This window comes from Sorex fumeus, unplaced genomic scaffold (assembly GCF_029834395.1).
Source record: "Sorex fumeus unplaced genomic scaffold, SorFum_2.1 ptg000054l, whole genome shotgun sequence".
In the NCBI taxonomy this organism is placed as follows: Eukaryota; Metazoa; Chordata; class Mammalia; order Eulipotyphla; family Soricidae; genus Sorex; species Sorex fumeus.
The window spans coordinates 11,134,729-11,150,498 of NW_026606111.1; the positions used below are offsets into that span (position 1 = coordinate 11,134,729).

General features: G+C 34.9%; 1 protein-coding gene across 5 annotated transcripts in view; it reads right to left on the reverse strand.

Moving 5' to 3' along the window:
• EPHA7 (EPH receptor A7) overlaps positions 1-15,770 on the reverse strand; it is a 180,207-nt gene that overhangs the window by 76,407 nt on the left and 88,030 nt on the right. The gene's annotated exons all lie outside the window — the stretch shown is intronic.

The following is a 15,770-nucleotide window of genomic DNA, read 5'->3' on the forward strand; positions in this document are numbered from 1 at the left end:
TGAGTCATATGTAGCAGATTGCAGCTGGAGTGATATAGCACAGCGGGAAGGGCATTTGTATTGCACGTGGCTAACCCCGTTTGGATTCTTACATCCCTCTCGGAGAGCCTGGCAAGCTACCGAGAGTATCCCTCTTGCACAGCAGAGCCTGGCAAGCTCCCCGTGGCGTATTGGATATGCCAAAAAACGGTGACAACAAGTCCCACAATGGTGATGGTACTGATGACCACTTGAGTAAATTGATGAACAATGGGACGATAGTGCTACAAAGCTATGTAGCAGATTATGTGTAGGAATTAAAGCAAAATGTACCCTATCCAACTTTCTAAATAAAGTAATTCTGCAAAACAAATCCTTACACATTTTTCACTTTCTGTCATTTTCACTTGAAAATTAAAAATAACTTATACCACTTGGATATATTCTTAATGAAATATCTAAAAATATTTAGGGTTTTCACCTGCGGAATTACATTTACTGATAGAAACTCTGGCAGTTGTGGTTTGATATAGTTCTTATTTTATTACATACTTATTCGAGATTGGGAGCGTTCATGGTGGTATGGCTGTAGACAAGTGCTGTAGCGATAGCACAGTGGTAGGGCATTTTTTTGCCTGTGGCCAACTTGGCCAATCTGAGTTCGATTCCTCTGCCCCTCTCAGAGAGTCCGGCAAGCTACCGAGAGTATCTCGCCCGCACAGCAAAGCCTGGCTCACGATGGAGACATTACTGGGCCCGCTGGAGTAAATTGATGAACAACGGGAGGAAAGTACTAAAGTGCACTGTAGTATGTAACAGTGCACATAAGTATGTAACTTATTAAACATAGGCTTTCTAAATTGTGTTTAGTAAAGTCTTAGTGCAAACAGGTATACTTTAAAAAACTAATATCTACTGTTTCAAATGTCTATCAAGTTTCATACTAATTAAATCTCATGTAATTTATCATTTACATATAGTATGTTAATTTAGTATTGTGTTTTTATCGACTGTAAAGTCTAACACATAAAAATAAGGTGAACATATTCACTGTGCTTAATTATACCTTAGAATTGTATCCTTAGAATTGTATATTTTGATTGATTATTGGGTTCATACATCATATAAATTGCTGCTGTTAATTTCAAGACTCTCACTATATATCTCCTGTATGTATGGATTCTAAATTTATATGTGATGTAGCTATGAACACAAATATTGAAAATGTTTAGAAGTCATAATGAAAATAACAATTATACTGACAAGAGAAAGCTAAAGTGTAGTACTAAGATGGAATGTAATAATTTCATCCTGCACGCTTTGTAAAAAATACATGTTGTTTTTACTAGGGTCATTTCTCCTCAGTTGCTCTTTATCAAACAAGTAATAATGAGTGGGACACTTTCTATTTTCTTTATTCACTTTTTAATTCTGCTAGGATGAAAACAGACTTGAGGTGGCTGATCTGAAGGGCTGTATTCTCTACTGAGAAAGTTGCATTTTTCCTGAGTAGATATAAAACAATCTTGCAAAAGAAAATAAAAACACTAAACGTCTAACATTTAAATTATTATGGGGATATTCAGGAAGACTTATTATTTTGATTATGTTTTAAATGAAGTAACAGGAAATTAAGTTCATATTTCTCCATGTAGGATAAGTGAATGCATGTTTTAGGAACATATTATTTAGTCACAATAGAAGCTAGGAAAGAAACATAGCTGTTCAAATAGGGAAAGCACTAATTTGGGGTATAGGTATATTATAGATCTCAGTTTTGTTATGGTTTTAATGCTTTTTATACATGATTATTAGTCAAGGTTGATTTTCACACAGCTTTTTCCAGGTATTTCATTTTAACATGGGTAAAATGATTATTCCATTCCTGAACTTTGCTTTAATAAGCTGTTTCTTGTACTCAGTGGCAGTTATACATACTTATCAGTATAAATGCTAAAGGCTTGAGAAGAAATTCCTGAGAATTCAAACATAGCTAACTTGTGTCCTTCCTCCACATCAACCTCTCCATTCCCAATTCTTTAAGCTGTTCCAAGAGCAGAACTGGTTGACCCTGTCTCGCACCTACAATAATGTGAAACTGGCTCCTGCTGCCATCACAGCTGGCTTCTGAATCCTTTGGAGAGTCATTAGCTACAGAAAGAGATAAAATCATTTACCTAATGAGAGGTTACAATGAGTTAAAACTCTTCATCTTCCTGGCCCACCATCGAAAAATCAATGCCGCATTTATTCTTAATCCCATACCTAATCAAAAATTATTTTCTGCATCTGGTATGGTCTACCATTGTTTTTATCAAAATATTATAACCGCATGAAACTCAAAGAGATAATCCAATTATGCTACTATCCTCTCCGAAAAAAAAATGTACTTACAACACATACTGTACTTCTAAATGTGAACATCTCTCTTGTGCTAATTCATGGATTTCTCAAAGGAAATAATATATATGAAAACACTAACAGAGTGCTTAGTATATAATATGGCTCTCAAAAGTGTTAGTTTCTTTTTCTTGTTTTTATTTTGCCCACAAATTCTAACACAGTTTTCTGTGCATGGCAGAATAAATTGGCCTGCATGTTTCCATAGCTTGCCATTATGCTGCCATCTGCTTGGTGAGAAAGAGAAAGATATGTGCAGAAAGTTGCTACTTCAAATGAGGTCTACCGAAGCAAAGTACTCACCAATCCCTAGTATGTAAGTTCAGGTTTATACACTAATAGTAATTCTTAACGTGTTTTTCACTAGAAATTTTTTAAAGCCCAACAATGTTACATATTTGTACACTTTTTAAAAAGATGCAGATATCTAAAAGTTATTCTTAATGCAATTTTAGTTTGTATTCATTGTTTTTAGATTCAATTGTTTTTAGTGAATAATGGAGATGAAACTACACTTCCTCGACTCACCTTTGTTGACTGTGACATGACCCTTAAGGAGATGTTATCATAAAGGGGCTAAAGTTCCCTGCAGTTTTCTTATTTTTCAGTCTTCCTTTTTTCAAAAATTTCATTTTAATGTTGCCTAATAATAGGACAAGAAATCTATATATGTGGTTAACAAACTATGGTGGTAATTTTAATAAATAAAACAACTTTTTCTGGTTAATATACTATATATATTGGAAACTAAATATTATAAACTATATATTCAACTTATGTATAATTGAATAATAAACTACTCAATGTAATCTCTGCTAACAGTTAAATTAGGATTAAATTCTAAATATATGTGTGTGTTTTCTAGATAATTTTCCTAATTAACGTTATGACTCAATTCAATAAGTGTCCTAGATATTCATGTCAGGGATAAAAAATCAAAGGGAAAATGATTTTTATCCTAATTAAGTTTACTGAAGTGGGGGGAAAAAAGAACTAATGAAAATTTAAGAGTATTAAGAGTGAAAAGAACTTTGGAAAAAAAAGAGAAAAAAATAAGTACAAGCACAGTTAGAGAAGTCATAAATTGACATAGTATTGGGCCAGAAATACTGAGAAGCTGTATCTGAACAATGTTTCACATATTGTGAGACTTGTTACAGTGTTTGGCATATTAAATACATCAAGGTAGCCTGCGAAGCTTTGCCGTGCGGGTGAGGTACTCTCGGTAGCTTGCCGGGCTTTCCGAACAATATTGAAAGGGGAAAAGTTACCAAATATCTGGGTAAAGATAATCCTAAAATAGTGAGAATACCAGAATAAAAGAACTAAAGGTGTATTTCCCAAGATCACCAAAGAGACTGAAATGGTTGGAGTGAGTGTGGAGTGCACTGATAGAGTTTACAATCAGAGATGTTAAGAGAGCAGATCACACAAGTCTGATTGACTTTGAGCTATTTCACTAAGTGAAATGAGGAGTCAAGTATCTTAGGAAGTTTTCCAATCATTCAAGTAAGAAATGCAGGTGGGCTGGAACTGCTAATCACCTATAAATATATGGAAAATGGTCAGGTTCTACAGAGAAGTGGGGTGTGTGTGTGTGTGTGTGTGTGTGTGTGTGTGTGTGTTTTGAATAGTCAAGAGGATTACCTTAGAGAAGGCCTATGTTAACAATAAAGCATAACATAATACTTATTTAGAAACTACTGATAATTTGGCATCCAAGTGAAAAGTTTTTTATAAAGCAAAGTAACGGTTTATTTTATGTTTTCCAGTTCCCACAGAAAGATGAAAAATAAATTTTAGTCCAAAAAATACCTCTTCCTAGTCCATATTAAATAGATATTTTTATGTATCTGAATAATTAGAAAAATGGTGAAAAAACATACAGCAGAAAATTAAAAATGTGATTCAGTGTTTAAATCTACAGCATGTATTACAAGCTAGTCTTAATAGGATGATACTGTAAGAAAGACAAATTAATGACCCGTTTCATTGATAAATTAACCTTCTTGTGAAACTGCAGAAAATATACTGAACATCATATTTTTCTGCTTGCTTCATTTTACTTAGAAATGCCTTAGTAAATGACAGGTTTTAAAACTAAGAACTTCAGCATGTTGTAATATTCTGCAGATTTAACAAAAGCTTCACAAAGCATTTTGATATATAAATAAAATCTGAATAAAGATTCAGTATATTAGCTCTTTTGTTCCAAAAGAGAATTCTTTAAAATTAACATTATACTACAGTGATAGGCAAAGTGATTAGAGACTAAATACGCTTGGCTATTTTAAAAGAATACAATCATTAGCACAAAATGATTTGTAGTGCAATTTTTCTTCACTTGGGAGAAAAACAATTCCCCTTTATATTTAGTAAATATATTTAAGAATGTAGCTATAAAAAAAACAGGTTCTGTATGAGTTTAAAGCTTACTTTTCTCTTGCATAGTTTTTAAAATATGTTGTGAAACAGGTCAAATCTACATTCAAAATCAAGGGAAACAAATATACAATAAAGTAATTTACATTATTTTGATAATCTACAACATTTCATAAGCATTAGATAGAAAACATAATTTGAAAAATCATGTTTAAAGCTTACACAGCTTTAATAGTATTTAATGCTTTAGAGACGAGATGGCCCAACACAATTAGCCAAGTCCTGAGGCAGCATTAAAATGCTGAAATATGATATTGTAGGAAATTACAAAGTCAGACATTTTCCAAAATAATTTTGATTAGTTAAAATCTAATCTCAGGGCAGGAGAGATAGCTCACATCATAGAGTGCATGCTTAGCAACTGCAAGGCCCTGAATTTGATTCCGAACTCTGCACAGGCCTCCACGCACTACAAGGATGATTTTCAATATATATAAAAATTAAATATAATTCAATTTATAAATGACATGTGTTTTACAAAATAATTTGAATATTTTTATATTTTATTGTTTTGTTGTAACTACTAACAAAAACCAAAAGCTTTTCTTTCTTAAATATTATAAGGAAGGTTTACAAGCTCTCTAATACATCATCCATGACCAGGTGAAGATATATGAATTTTAACATATTTCTTTTAAATCAGTATATATTTAGCATAGGAATTAAAATAGTAAGAATCACCTGTTATAACACACACACACACACACACACACACACACACACACACACTGGCATATTGTGGTACCCATTCTGTTACTCACAGAATCAGAACTAACTTCCTGACTGTGGGTCTCATTAGCTGCATTTGCCACAAGTACCTCACAAAATAGAAGTCAAAGAATAAACAAAGAATAAAAAGATGGATAATAGTGATACATTATTTGCTGATAGTGTATCGATCATAGTGACTTAGGGTAAAAAGCAGAGTGGCAGCTATTTAAAATTGGGTAGAAATTTGAATGTAATGAGGTGAGAGGATGGGTGTTCTGATGAAGAGAACAAACAATTAAATAATAGCCAGAAGACAGTTACTAGGTGGTGTAGGAGGTACAAGTAGCTCAGAGTTGCTGTGGATTGTAGGATGCAATGAATACTGTGATGTGTCACTCACTCCTTGATAATTCAGTGTGCTGGTGACTGATGCTTACAGGCTAGTATCCCTCTGACATACCATTCTAAACTATTCAAAGCTGATAAAAACCACTGGATCAAGGTCATCCTCCATGCATGAGGGCCTGTCCAATGAATACTTAACTAATGGAGCGAAGGTGATGACGTAAACTCTGGCTCCATGTCTCAATAGGGACAACTTTACAGCATGCTCCCAATTCTAAAACATTCTGTGAGATTGCTGGGATATCATCTTAGCTCAATAAATTCCTCTGCCGATCTTGATCATTTTTCATCCCATGGGTGTTGACTGATATTGAGTACAGGACCCAAACATCCTGTCCAGATATCTCTGCCTGAGAACCTGCTCATTCTTGGAAATTAGACCATAATGCTGAGTTCACAAATAAAAGCACATTTCAGTTCCTTCTTAATTATTTGCTTTATCTGGCAAAATGAAGGTAACATTATCCTTGGAATTACTAGAGAAAATTGTAAAACTGAAGGTTTCACACACCCACAAAAATCTAAATGTCCACTTCCCTTCTGGAATTGCCATATCTGTCCCTATGAAAAATACTGAGTAAAGTACTAAGTGATAACTGAGTAGCTACTGAGTGTTCCCCTCAGAGGAGCCAATACTTCTTCAGGGTCTCCCATTCTTTTTAGCACCACACCAGCCTCAGCATTAAAGACTAATTGTTTAAAAGGTTGTTTTAAAAAATGGTTAATTACTCAGATAAATATCTAAATGGCAACAGTTAAGATATTTTAAAGTAAAGTAAAGTAAAGGCCCTCCTGTTGATGTTGATTTGCTCGAGCGGGCCCAGTAACGTCTCCATTGGAGACTTTGTTGTTACTGTGTCTGGCATATCGAATACTCTTGGTAGCTTGCCGGGCTCTCCCAGAGGGGCGGAGGAATCGAACTCGGGTCGGCCATGTTGGCTGCATGCAAGGCAAACGCCCTACCCGACTAGAAAATTTAAAAGATAATAAGGCATACTCTTCTGAGTTCTAACTCCTTCTATTGTCTAACCTTAGCTTACATGGATTCTCTACACCTTCACTTCTTCATTTAAAAATGGTAATTTAACATTATTTATATTGTTCTGGAAAAATTCAGTCCAATGACAATGAAGAATTTAAGATGGTACTCAAAGTAAAGTAAAAGTTAAGATTTTTACACCCATAGAAGTATATACTCATGTATTTTACATATATAATACACACAATGTAAGTATAATTTATGCTGCATGTAATTCATATATTACCTGCAATAAATATATTCTTAAAATAATACATATGGAAAGATAAAAAAATGCAAAATTTAAGATGACAATTTGGAGATAAGATATAAGATAGCATTTTTAGTAAAATAGAGGATAAGCTATTCCAATGAAGAATTACATAAAAATAGAAAGCAAGTGTGTTTCATAGCAATTAATAAAAATAATTTATTTTCTCATCAATTAAAATGAAAATTTATTTTGGGAGATTAAATATTCCCTTTTATTTCATAGAAGAGATGCTTCTCTAATATATTGGATTTTTATAGATAGATACTCTTCATAAATCAATTTTTAAAACTGAACTCACAGAAAGGTACTTCTCAAACTCCCCAGCCTATGATTTTGATAAGAACATATTTCGAAGCAGTGCAGTTAGCTGTTTATAGTTTTGTGAGTCTGAAACAGGGAAATATATTGGAGATTATCTTATTTTAATGTCAGATCTTTAAAACAGTTTCTAGATGAGCTCTCTCTCTCTCTCTCTCTCTATATATATATATATAAAACTTGGTATTTAGTGATTCATACAAATTTCTAATACAAAATTTTCAAAAGCCACCTGTAATACTTTTTTCTCACTACAGTTTAAGGATCTAAGTATTTAGGGGACATGCCAACCTCCATGTTGTGTATGTGCACTACACTTGTGTGCAATATTGACAGTTCCAACAATAATTAATTCCCTCCTGGATACATTTTTCACTAAATTCAATTTAAAATTTTGATTTATAATTTTATATATTTATAAATTCTCCTAAAGGGGGAGAAAAAAAGTGATGAAAGAAAGTTTTATTTAAATGCATTTATTAATTTTGCTTATTATTTACAATTTGAAAAAATCACGAGAGAGAGTGAGAGAGAGAGAGAGAGAGAGAGAGAGAGAGAGAGAGAGAAGGAGTTAAAGTGCTGTTGTGTTTTCAATCAACCACAATTTGATCCCTGCGCAAAATGGTTTCCTGAGTACCATCAAACATGCATCCTTAGTATAGGACCAGGAGGGAGTTACTAGCATAGCCAAGTGTGGCCCAAACCTTCTATCTTTCTACCCACCCACCCACCCACCCCGGCCCATCACTTGAAATGTGTAATATGGAACTCTTTGAATACATGTACTTAACTATTTAGGCAAAACAGCTTATTTCTAAATATTCAACTTTCCAGGAAAGAAATGAGTAAGTAGACTTCAAACATCAAAATAGCTCTAAACTTAGAAAAAGGGTCAGATTAGTCCTTACAAAACTGACCTTTTATTCTCACCAGTGTTTGCTGAGATACTGGCATTCAATAGGGTAAAATGTTTTCAAATATATTTGGGACTCCGTCATCTTTTCCCAAATGCTTTCCATTTTTTGCTCACTGTTCTACTCATTATCCTACATCACTTCCTACAGTTTAAGTCAAGAAACCAAAATAATGACTTTTAAGTATACAGAATATAAAACTCTGCTAAATGCACATGAATCTGTATGCTCACAGATTCACGTTTTCATTAGGTACTAAATTTCAACACAGAAAGTAGCATATGTTTTCTGGCCTACTGTAATCAAGATTTTGGAAGGGCAGCTGTTTGACTATTTTATTTATATTTTTTTTAGACTTCACTTTTTTTAAATTAAAAATTCCATCTGGATTAAAATATATTCCTGCAAGGTTAGAAAAATCAAAATTGAGAGGAACTACCCCTAACTGATCCTACTGGCATTCATACAGCGCTGCTCTTTAGCATCTTTCAGTTTGATATCGTTTTTGGATATAGCTAAATGCCAGATACCCTGACAAACATATACTCTACCAGCTGGATCTCCATCTGCTCAACTAAACATTTTCACACCAAATCTGTATAAAAAGCTATGTTTTCAAAGAGAGTTATCTACAACTGAAATATTAAAATCTTAACTCCAGGAGTCTTCCCATTTACATATTTCACATGAATACAAGTATTATTGGTTGCCTGCTAGCTGTCTGTTGCCAAAAGTTGTCTTAAACCATACATGAAGGGGCACCCAGGCTTTTTCAGCACAAGAAATATTTTTGACATTTTTTCACAGAAGTATTGCTATCAGCTCTGATGTGTTTTGTTATAGAAAATGAAAAGTTAATTTGTTCTTGGGGGCTCACACCTGTTAGTCCTCAATGTCTTCTCCTGGCATGGTGCTAGAAGAGTCATGGATGCAGTGTTCTGGAGGCCACAAATTGCCAGAAATCAAACACAGGGCTCACACATGCAGAGATGTGCTTTAACTCCATGAGCAATCTTTGAGACATCTCCTGAGCCTTGGATAGCACACTTGAAAAATCACATATGGATTAAGTTTATCTTCAGGTAGTTTCCTTTGTTGTATGTTACTTATTAACAAAAATGTTTTATAGTAAGTTCTTGGGCTGGAGCGATAGCACAGCGGGTAGGGCATTTGCCTTGCACACAGCCAACATGGCCAACCCGAGTTCGATTCTTCCGCCCCTCTCGGAGAGCCGAGCAAGCTACTGAGAGTATCTCACCTGTACAGCAAAGCCTGGCAAGCTTTCTGTGACGTATTCGATGCCAAACACAATAACAAGTCTCACAATGTTACTGGGCCCGCTCGAGCAAATCAATGAACAACGGGAGGACAGTGACAGTGACAGTAAGTTCTTACAATATTCCATTAGTTTTTATTTCTTTGGTTTCAGTTATGCAGAGCCATCAAATAAATTTTATGCATTTCTACCTCCAAATCAAATTAAACTGAGACAAAGCAGCAAATAGCCCATAAACACAGTGGCTAGTAGATTTCTCTACTCATAGAAGAATCATTATTAAATACCGGAAAAATCAAGAGCACACAAAAGGTATGAAGAATAAAGTAGAATATAATGTTCATTTTGACAAAACTGTGATCACAGAACTAATAAATCTCGATGGGGGAAACAACCTATTATCAGAAATGTATAAATGATCTCCTAATAATAATGACAGTCAAGCTTTGAAAACATGTGTTCATGTTTGGATAAGTAAGATCAAACTGTTATTGAAATTAGGGAAATAATGGTCAAGAAAAGAAAGAATGAACGGTATCAGGGGCTACACAGAGTCACACACATCTGCATTTCTTAGTACCAAGGTAAACAAAAATAAATACTACATAAAATATTCAGAACTCTTCAGTTTCTTGCAAATTATGCCCTTGGCCAGGAACACAGAGGAAACTGTTGTTCTCACAGCAAGAATTGAAAGGTGAGTTTCATTTTTAAGTAGAATTGTGCACAAACATTATCTGTAGATTTCCTACTGGCTATTTTCTTATCTATTTAATAATCTTGAAGAAAAAAATTTCTTCCTAGTAAATACATTTTTCACTAATATATAAACACAATTTTGTACTAGTAAGATTATTAGGACAGATAATGGACACACACATGCATAACACATATATATTTAACACTAGAGAGCAGAGAGTGAGATAAGGAATATACATAGAGAAATATTCTTCAGGAAATATCATAGAAGATCATCCTAGCTTCTATCTCTCTTCCTTCTCTAGGACTAAAAGGATCCCAACCACAATAGAAATAAACAATTATGGTCTCTAGTGCAAAATTCTGTTAAGATCATAAGCCTGGGGCAAGAAAGATAGTACAGTAGATAAGGGACTTGTCTTGCAGGTGGATAGTCCAATTATATTCTTGGTACCACCTATGGTCCCCTAAGCACCATCAAGAGTGACCCGTATCACAAGACTAGGAATAAACCCTGAGCATTTCTGGCTGTGTCTCAATCCCTACCTCACCCTCTGCTACCAAAAAGAGAATCTACTAGTGGACCAAAAAGTAACAAATTGAAAAAAATAGTATATGTATTCAGAGAAATATTTGTATAAGTTATAACCCAAATAAAGCAGAAAAATGAAATTTGAAAAGAATGAGTCCTAAAGAAATTTATTTCATTGTGACCTCAACTTTATCTCACTTTTCTCTTTTTTTATACAGTGAAATAAAAGTTTCATTTAAAGAGATTAACTTAGAGAAATATGAGTCAAGAGACAGAAAAAGTCTATGTAAGAGAGAGAGAGAGAGAGAGAGAGAGACAGAGCCAGAGCCAGAGACAAAGAGACAGAGACTGAGATAGAGAGCCAGAGCCAGAGATACAGAGACAGCAACAAAGAAGCAGAGAGAAAGAGACATACTTAATGGAGAATATGGGCTTCTGGTGGTGAGGGAACTCTTATCTTCTTCTATTTTTATATTACTATTATCATTATGGGCTGGAGCAATAGCATGGCGGGTAGGGTATTTGCCTTGCACGTGGCCGACCCAGGTTTGATACTCCATCCCTCTTGGAGAGCCCGGCAAGCTACCAAGAGTATCCCGCCCACAGGGCAGAGCCTGGCAAGCTCCCCATGGCGTATTCGATACGCCAAAAACAGAAGTTTCATAATGGAGACGTTACTGGTGCCCACTTGAGCAAATCGGTGAACAGGAGCACAGTGACACCGTGCAGTGTTATTATTTTTATTATTATCATTATTATTATTATTATTTTAATTTATTTGGCCCATAGCCGGAAGTGCTCTGGGCTTACTTCTAGCTCTATGCTTACCGATCACCCTGGTGGTACTCATGGAATCAGAAAGGGTGCTGGGGATAGAACATGGGTTAGTTGCATGCATGGCAAGCACCCTGAGAGCTGTACTATTTCTCTCGCCCTCTCCAATCTTCTTTCAGTGATAAAATTTCTATATGTATGTTATACTTCAAAAAAAAATAAAAGAAAGAAAGAAGGGAAGAAAGACAAAACTGGAGTGATAGTACAGCAGGTAACTTGCTTGCCTTGCACGGGACTTATCCAGGTTTAATCCCCAGTATCCCATACATTCCCCTGAGCACTGCCAGGAGTAATTCTTGAATTCAGAGCAAGAAGTAACCTGTTTGCACTGCCACATATGGCCCCAAAACAAACAAACAAACAAAAAATGTCAAGCCATTCACTTAACTCCAAAATACAGGCCAAGATAGGAATGGGTCACTGACTAAAACCTGAACTTCTTCTAGGAGTAATTGTCTAAAATTTCAAGCTGTATTTAAAATGATAAAAAAATAGAATACAACTTTCTTCAAAGTTCATTTCATCCCACATTCCACATTTACTACTAATTTTGCCAAAACATTATCTGCTTAGGCTTTTAAGTAAAAATCACTGTATCACTGTATCACTGTCATCCTTTTGTTCATCGATTTGCTTGAACGGGCTCCAGTAATGTCTCCATTCTTCTCAACACTGAGATTTTAGCAGCCTCAATGAGTAAGGAGAGGCTTTAAGTAAAAATAAATAAATGAATAAATAAATAAATAAAATAAGTTAAGGGAACGATTGACAAAATGAACTAATCCTTTTCTTTATATTTAAAATAACTGTCCATTTAATCAATTTTAAACTCAGTAAACTAATTTTTACTCCCTCTGCTCTTCAAATTACATACCCACAAAGACATATTTCAGAGAATCTGAATATATTAAATTGGCTGGAAAAAAGGAGTTTGAATCACAAAACTATCAATGAAGAAAACTTAATTCAAGCATTTGCCAAGAAAAATGGTTATCATCAAACACAGGAGATTAAATAATTATCTGTTTTCTTTGTTGGCTCAAGATAGATGTAGTACTGCTGCCTAAGTTTAACGACAAACATGACATGGTATTCTGTCTTTGCTATCAATGAGATCCATCAGAGTCAAGAATAAGAATAAGAATACTAGAGTTAGAAACAGTCTGATGTCTTTACCAAAATTATTTGGTAAAGTTAATTCTATTCATAGACTGATATATAAATATATAATGGAAATCTCACATTTTATAGTGAAACTGAAAACAGCATTGGTATTTATCCCCAACAGTAGCCAGAATTTCTGGAAACACTGTAATTATTTAACCACCAAGTATCTAGCCCTTCTCAAAATTACAGTCATGCAGTAGTATCACTGCATCACTGTCATCCGGTTGTTCATTGATTTACTCGAGCGGGCACCAATAATGTCTACATTTGTCCCAGTCCTGAGATTTTAGCTGCCTCTCCTTATTCGTCTTTCCCAGCGCTTCCATATTGGAGGCTCTTCCAGGGTCAGGGGAATGAGGCCCATTATTGATACTGCTTTTGGCATATTGAATATGCCACAGGTAGCTTCCAGTGGTACTCAATAAAAATTTGCCTAACCAGCAGTTTAAAATACAGTCTAACTATCACTATATCATTGCCACAACATTAAGTATCATTGTAAACATGTATAAGGGGAATGCTATATTCATATAAAACATAGAGATAATGTTTCACGAGCAATAAACAGAAATAGCCTAATTACAACTGAGAACCCTAAGGATGTGAGACCATCCTGATTAGATGACTCCAAGTAGTTTACTGGATATTATAGGAAGGCAAAGCATAAAAACACTATTCTAAGACACAAGCATAAAAACAATATTCTAACTAAAAAAAGTATTGTCTTGAATTTAAAGGTAAAAGTATATTGTCTGCAACACCTGTGGTATAAGTACATTGCTTGCTAATGTGGGGAGACCCAAAAACCTGGCACTTAATCATTGTAGATTTTGGGGTTCAATTTCTTCCCTCCGGTTCTAGTTCATAAGCACAGTAATCTTTTCTGTCTCGCATATCTACCTGATCTTTAGTGACTGAGAGAGTATTTGACACACCACAGGCACTAATATTTATTGAATGGGCAGCAACAACAAAGATAAAATTTAAATAAATAGAATGAACTAAAATATAAGGCTGCAGGGTTTTTGAAGATTACTGTCTTCTTTAGTTTTCTGCATGTTAGTCCGACACTGTTTATCAAATGATATCCCTGTTATCTGATTGCACATTGTCTTATGCCACAATACAGTATCGTTTTCAGTGGGTGGTGGTAAATATTGAGGCAAGCTGAGTATCAGCCACCTTTAGTGTACAGATTAGTAAAATCTAAGATACCATAGATGTTCTGATAGATGTTAGTCTCATACTGATTTGACTATGTTCAGTTGTCACTTTTCACCTTGCAATGCACATGACAGCGATTACTGCATTCACCTTGCAATGCATATGACAGATTACTGCATCCTTCTTGAGACACTTTATTTTCAGGGTTTGAAATTCTGATTCTTCCTCTTGTCTCACTTGTCACACTGGTCACAATTCTCTATCATATATTCTGATTGCTCTTCATCGGCCAGTGTCCTGGCACTGAAATCTGAATTCTCTGTTTTGTTCTGTATAAACCTGTTATTTTTAGTTTCATCAATAAATATCCTATAACCATGTTAATAATTCCATTGTTATATCACTAATCCAGATCCCACTTGTGAACTGTAGATTTGTATAGTCAGTTGGAAGTAACTATCACCATTTTGAACAGCACAACGAAGGGTGATTCTAAACTTTTCAGACTGATTCCTCTTATAATCATCTACATCTGAGCCACAAGCAATTTCACCTTTTCAGTTGCTTAGGCTAATATACTCAGTCACCCTTGGTCTTCTCTCCTCCTGCCCCATATTCAAACAGTCAGTTAATCTTATTAATTCTATCTATAATACGTATCCAGACTGTGAGCAGTACTCCTTACTATTCCATCGCTACCAATATAGTGTCAGCCACCTTTATCCTTTTTCCAGATTATTACAATAGCCTCCTAACTAATCTCCTGCTTCCACCTTTGATCCCCTCTTATCTATTCTTAACACAGCAGCCCAATGGTACCATTGAAATGGAATTAGATTGATGCCATTTCTCTGTGAACCTTACCCACTGACTCTCCATCTATATCTAAAGTCAGTGTGTATAATGACCTGCATGGATCAATGCAATATATACTTAAACTCTATTAACAATCTGACCTCTACCTTTTATATTCTCCTCTATCTCTATACACCAGCTACACCATTCCCCTTTTAAACATACTAAGCATGTTCTTTGCTCAGGGCCTGCCTCTGGTTTTTCTCCCTGATTGGAATACTGTTCCAACTTTGGGATTTGATTTCATACCTTAACCAGAATGATATCCATATGTCATCTTCTCAGTGAACTATTTCCTAATCATCTTTGAGAAACTGTACTCAGAAACTCTGTAGTTAGGTGCTGTCTAATTCTTAAAATAATTTATACACATGAAATATAGATTTTTCTGTTCCACTATGCACCTTGCTTGCACAACAAGCTTATTCTGATTTTGTGGCCACAGTAGGCAGTACTCACTGGCTATTATACCTGCCTCTGTGTTCAGGGGTTACTTTGGCAATGCTCAGGGAACCGTATGTGGTGTAGGATACCCAATCAGGGTCTGTTGCAAGCAAGGCAAATACCACTATTCTCATACTGTCTCTGTTACAACTAAAGGCTTTCTTAGAAAAAAAATTGTTCTTCGTGTAGTGCATTTTAAAAGCACCTAAGTCAATGTAAGATTTATAATAGGCTGAACAAAGATTTTGAATTAAAAGAATAAATGGGTGCATAAAGGAAATATTTAACTAATGATTTTCAGATATCATTGATCTGAGTAATATATTGGTGGGACAGAA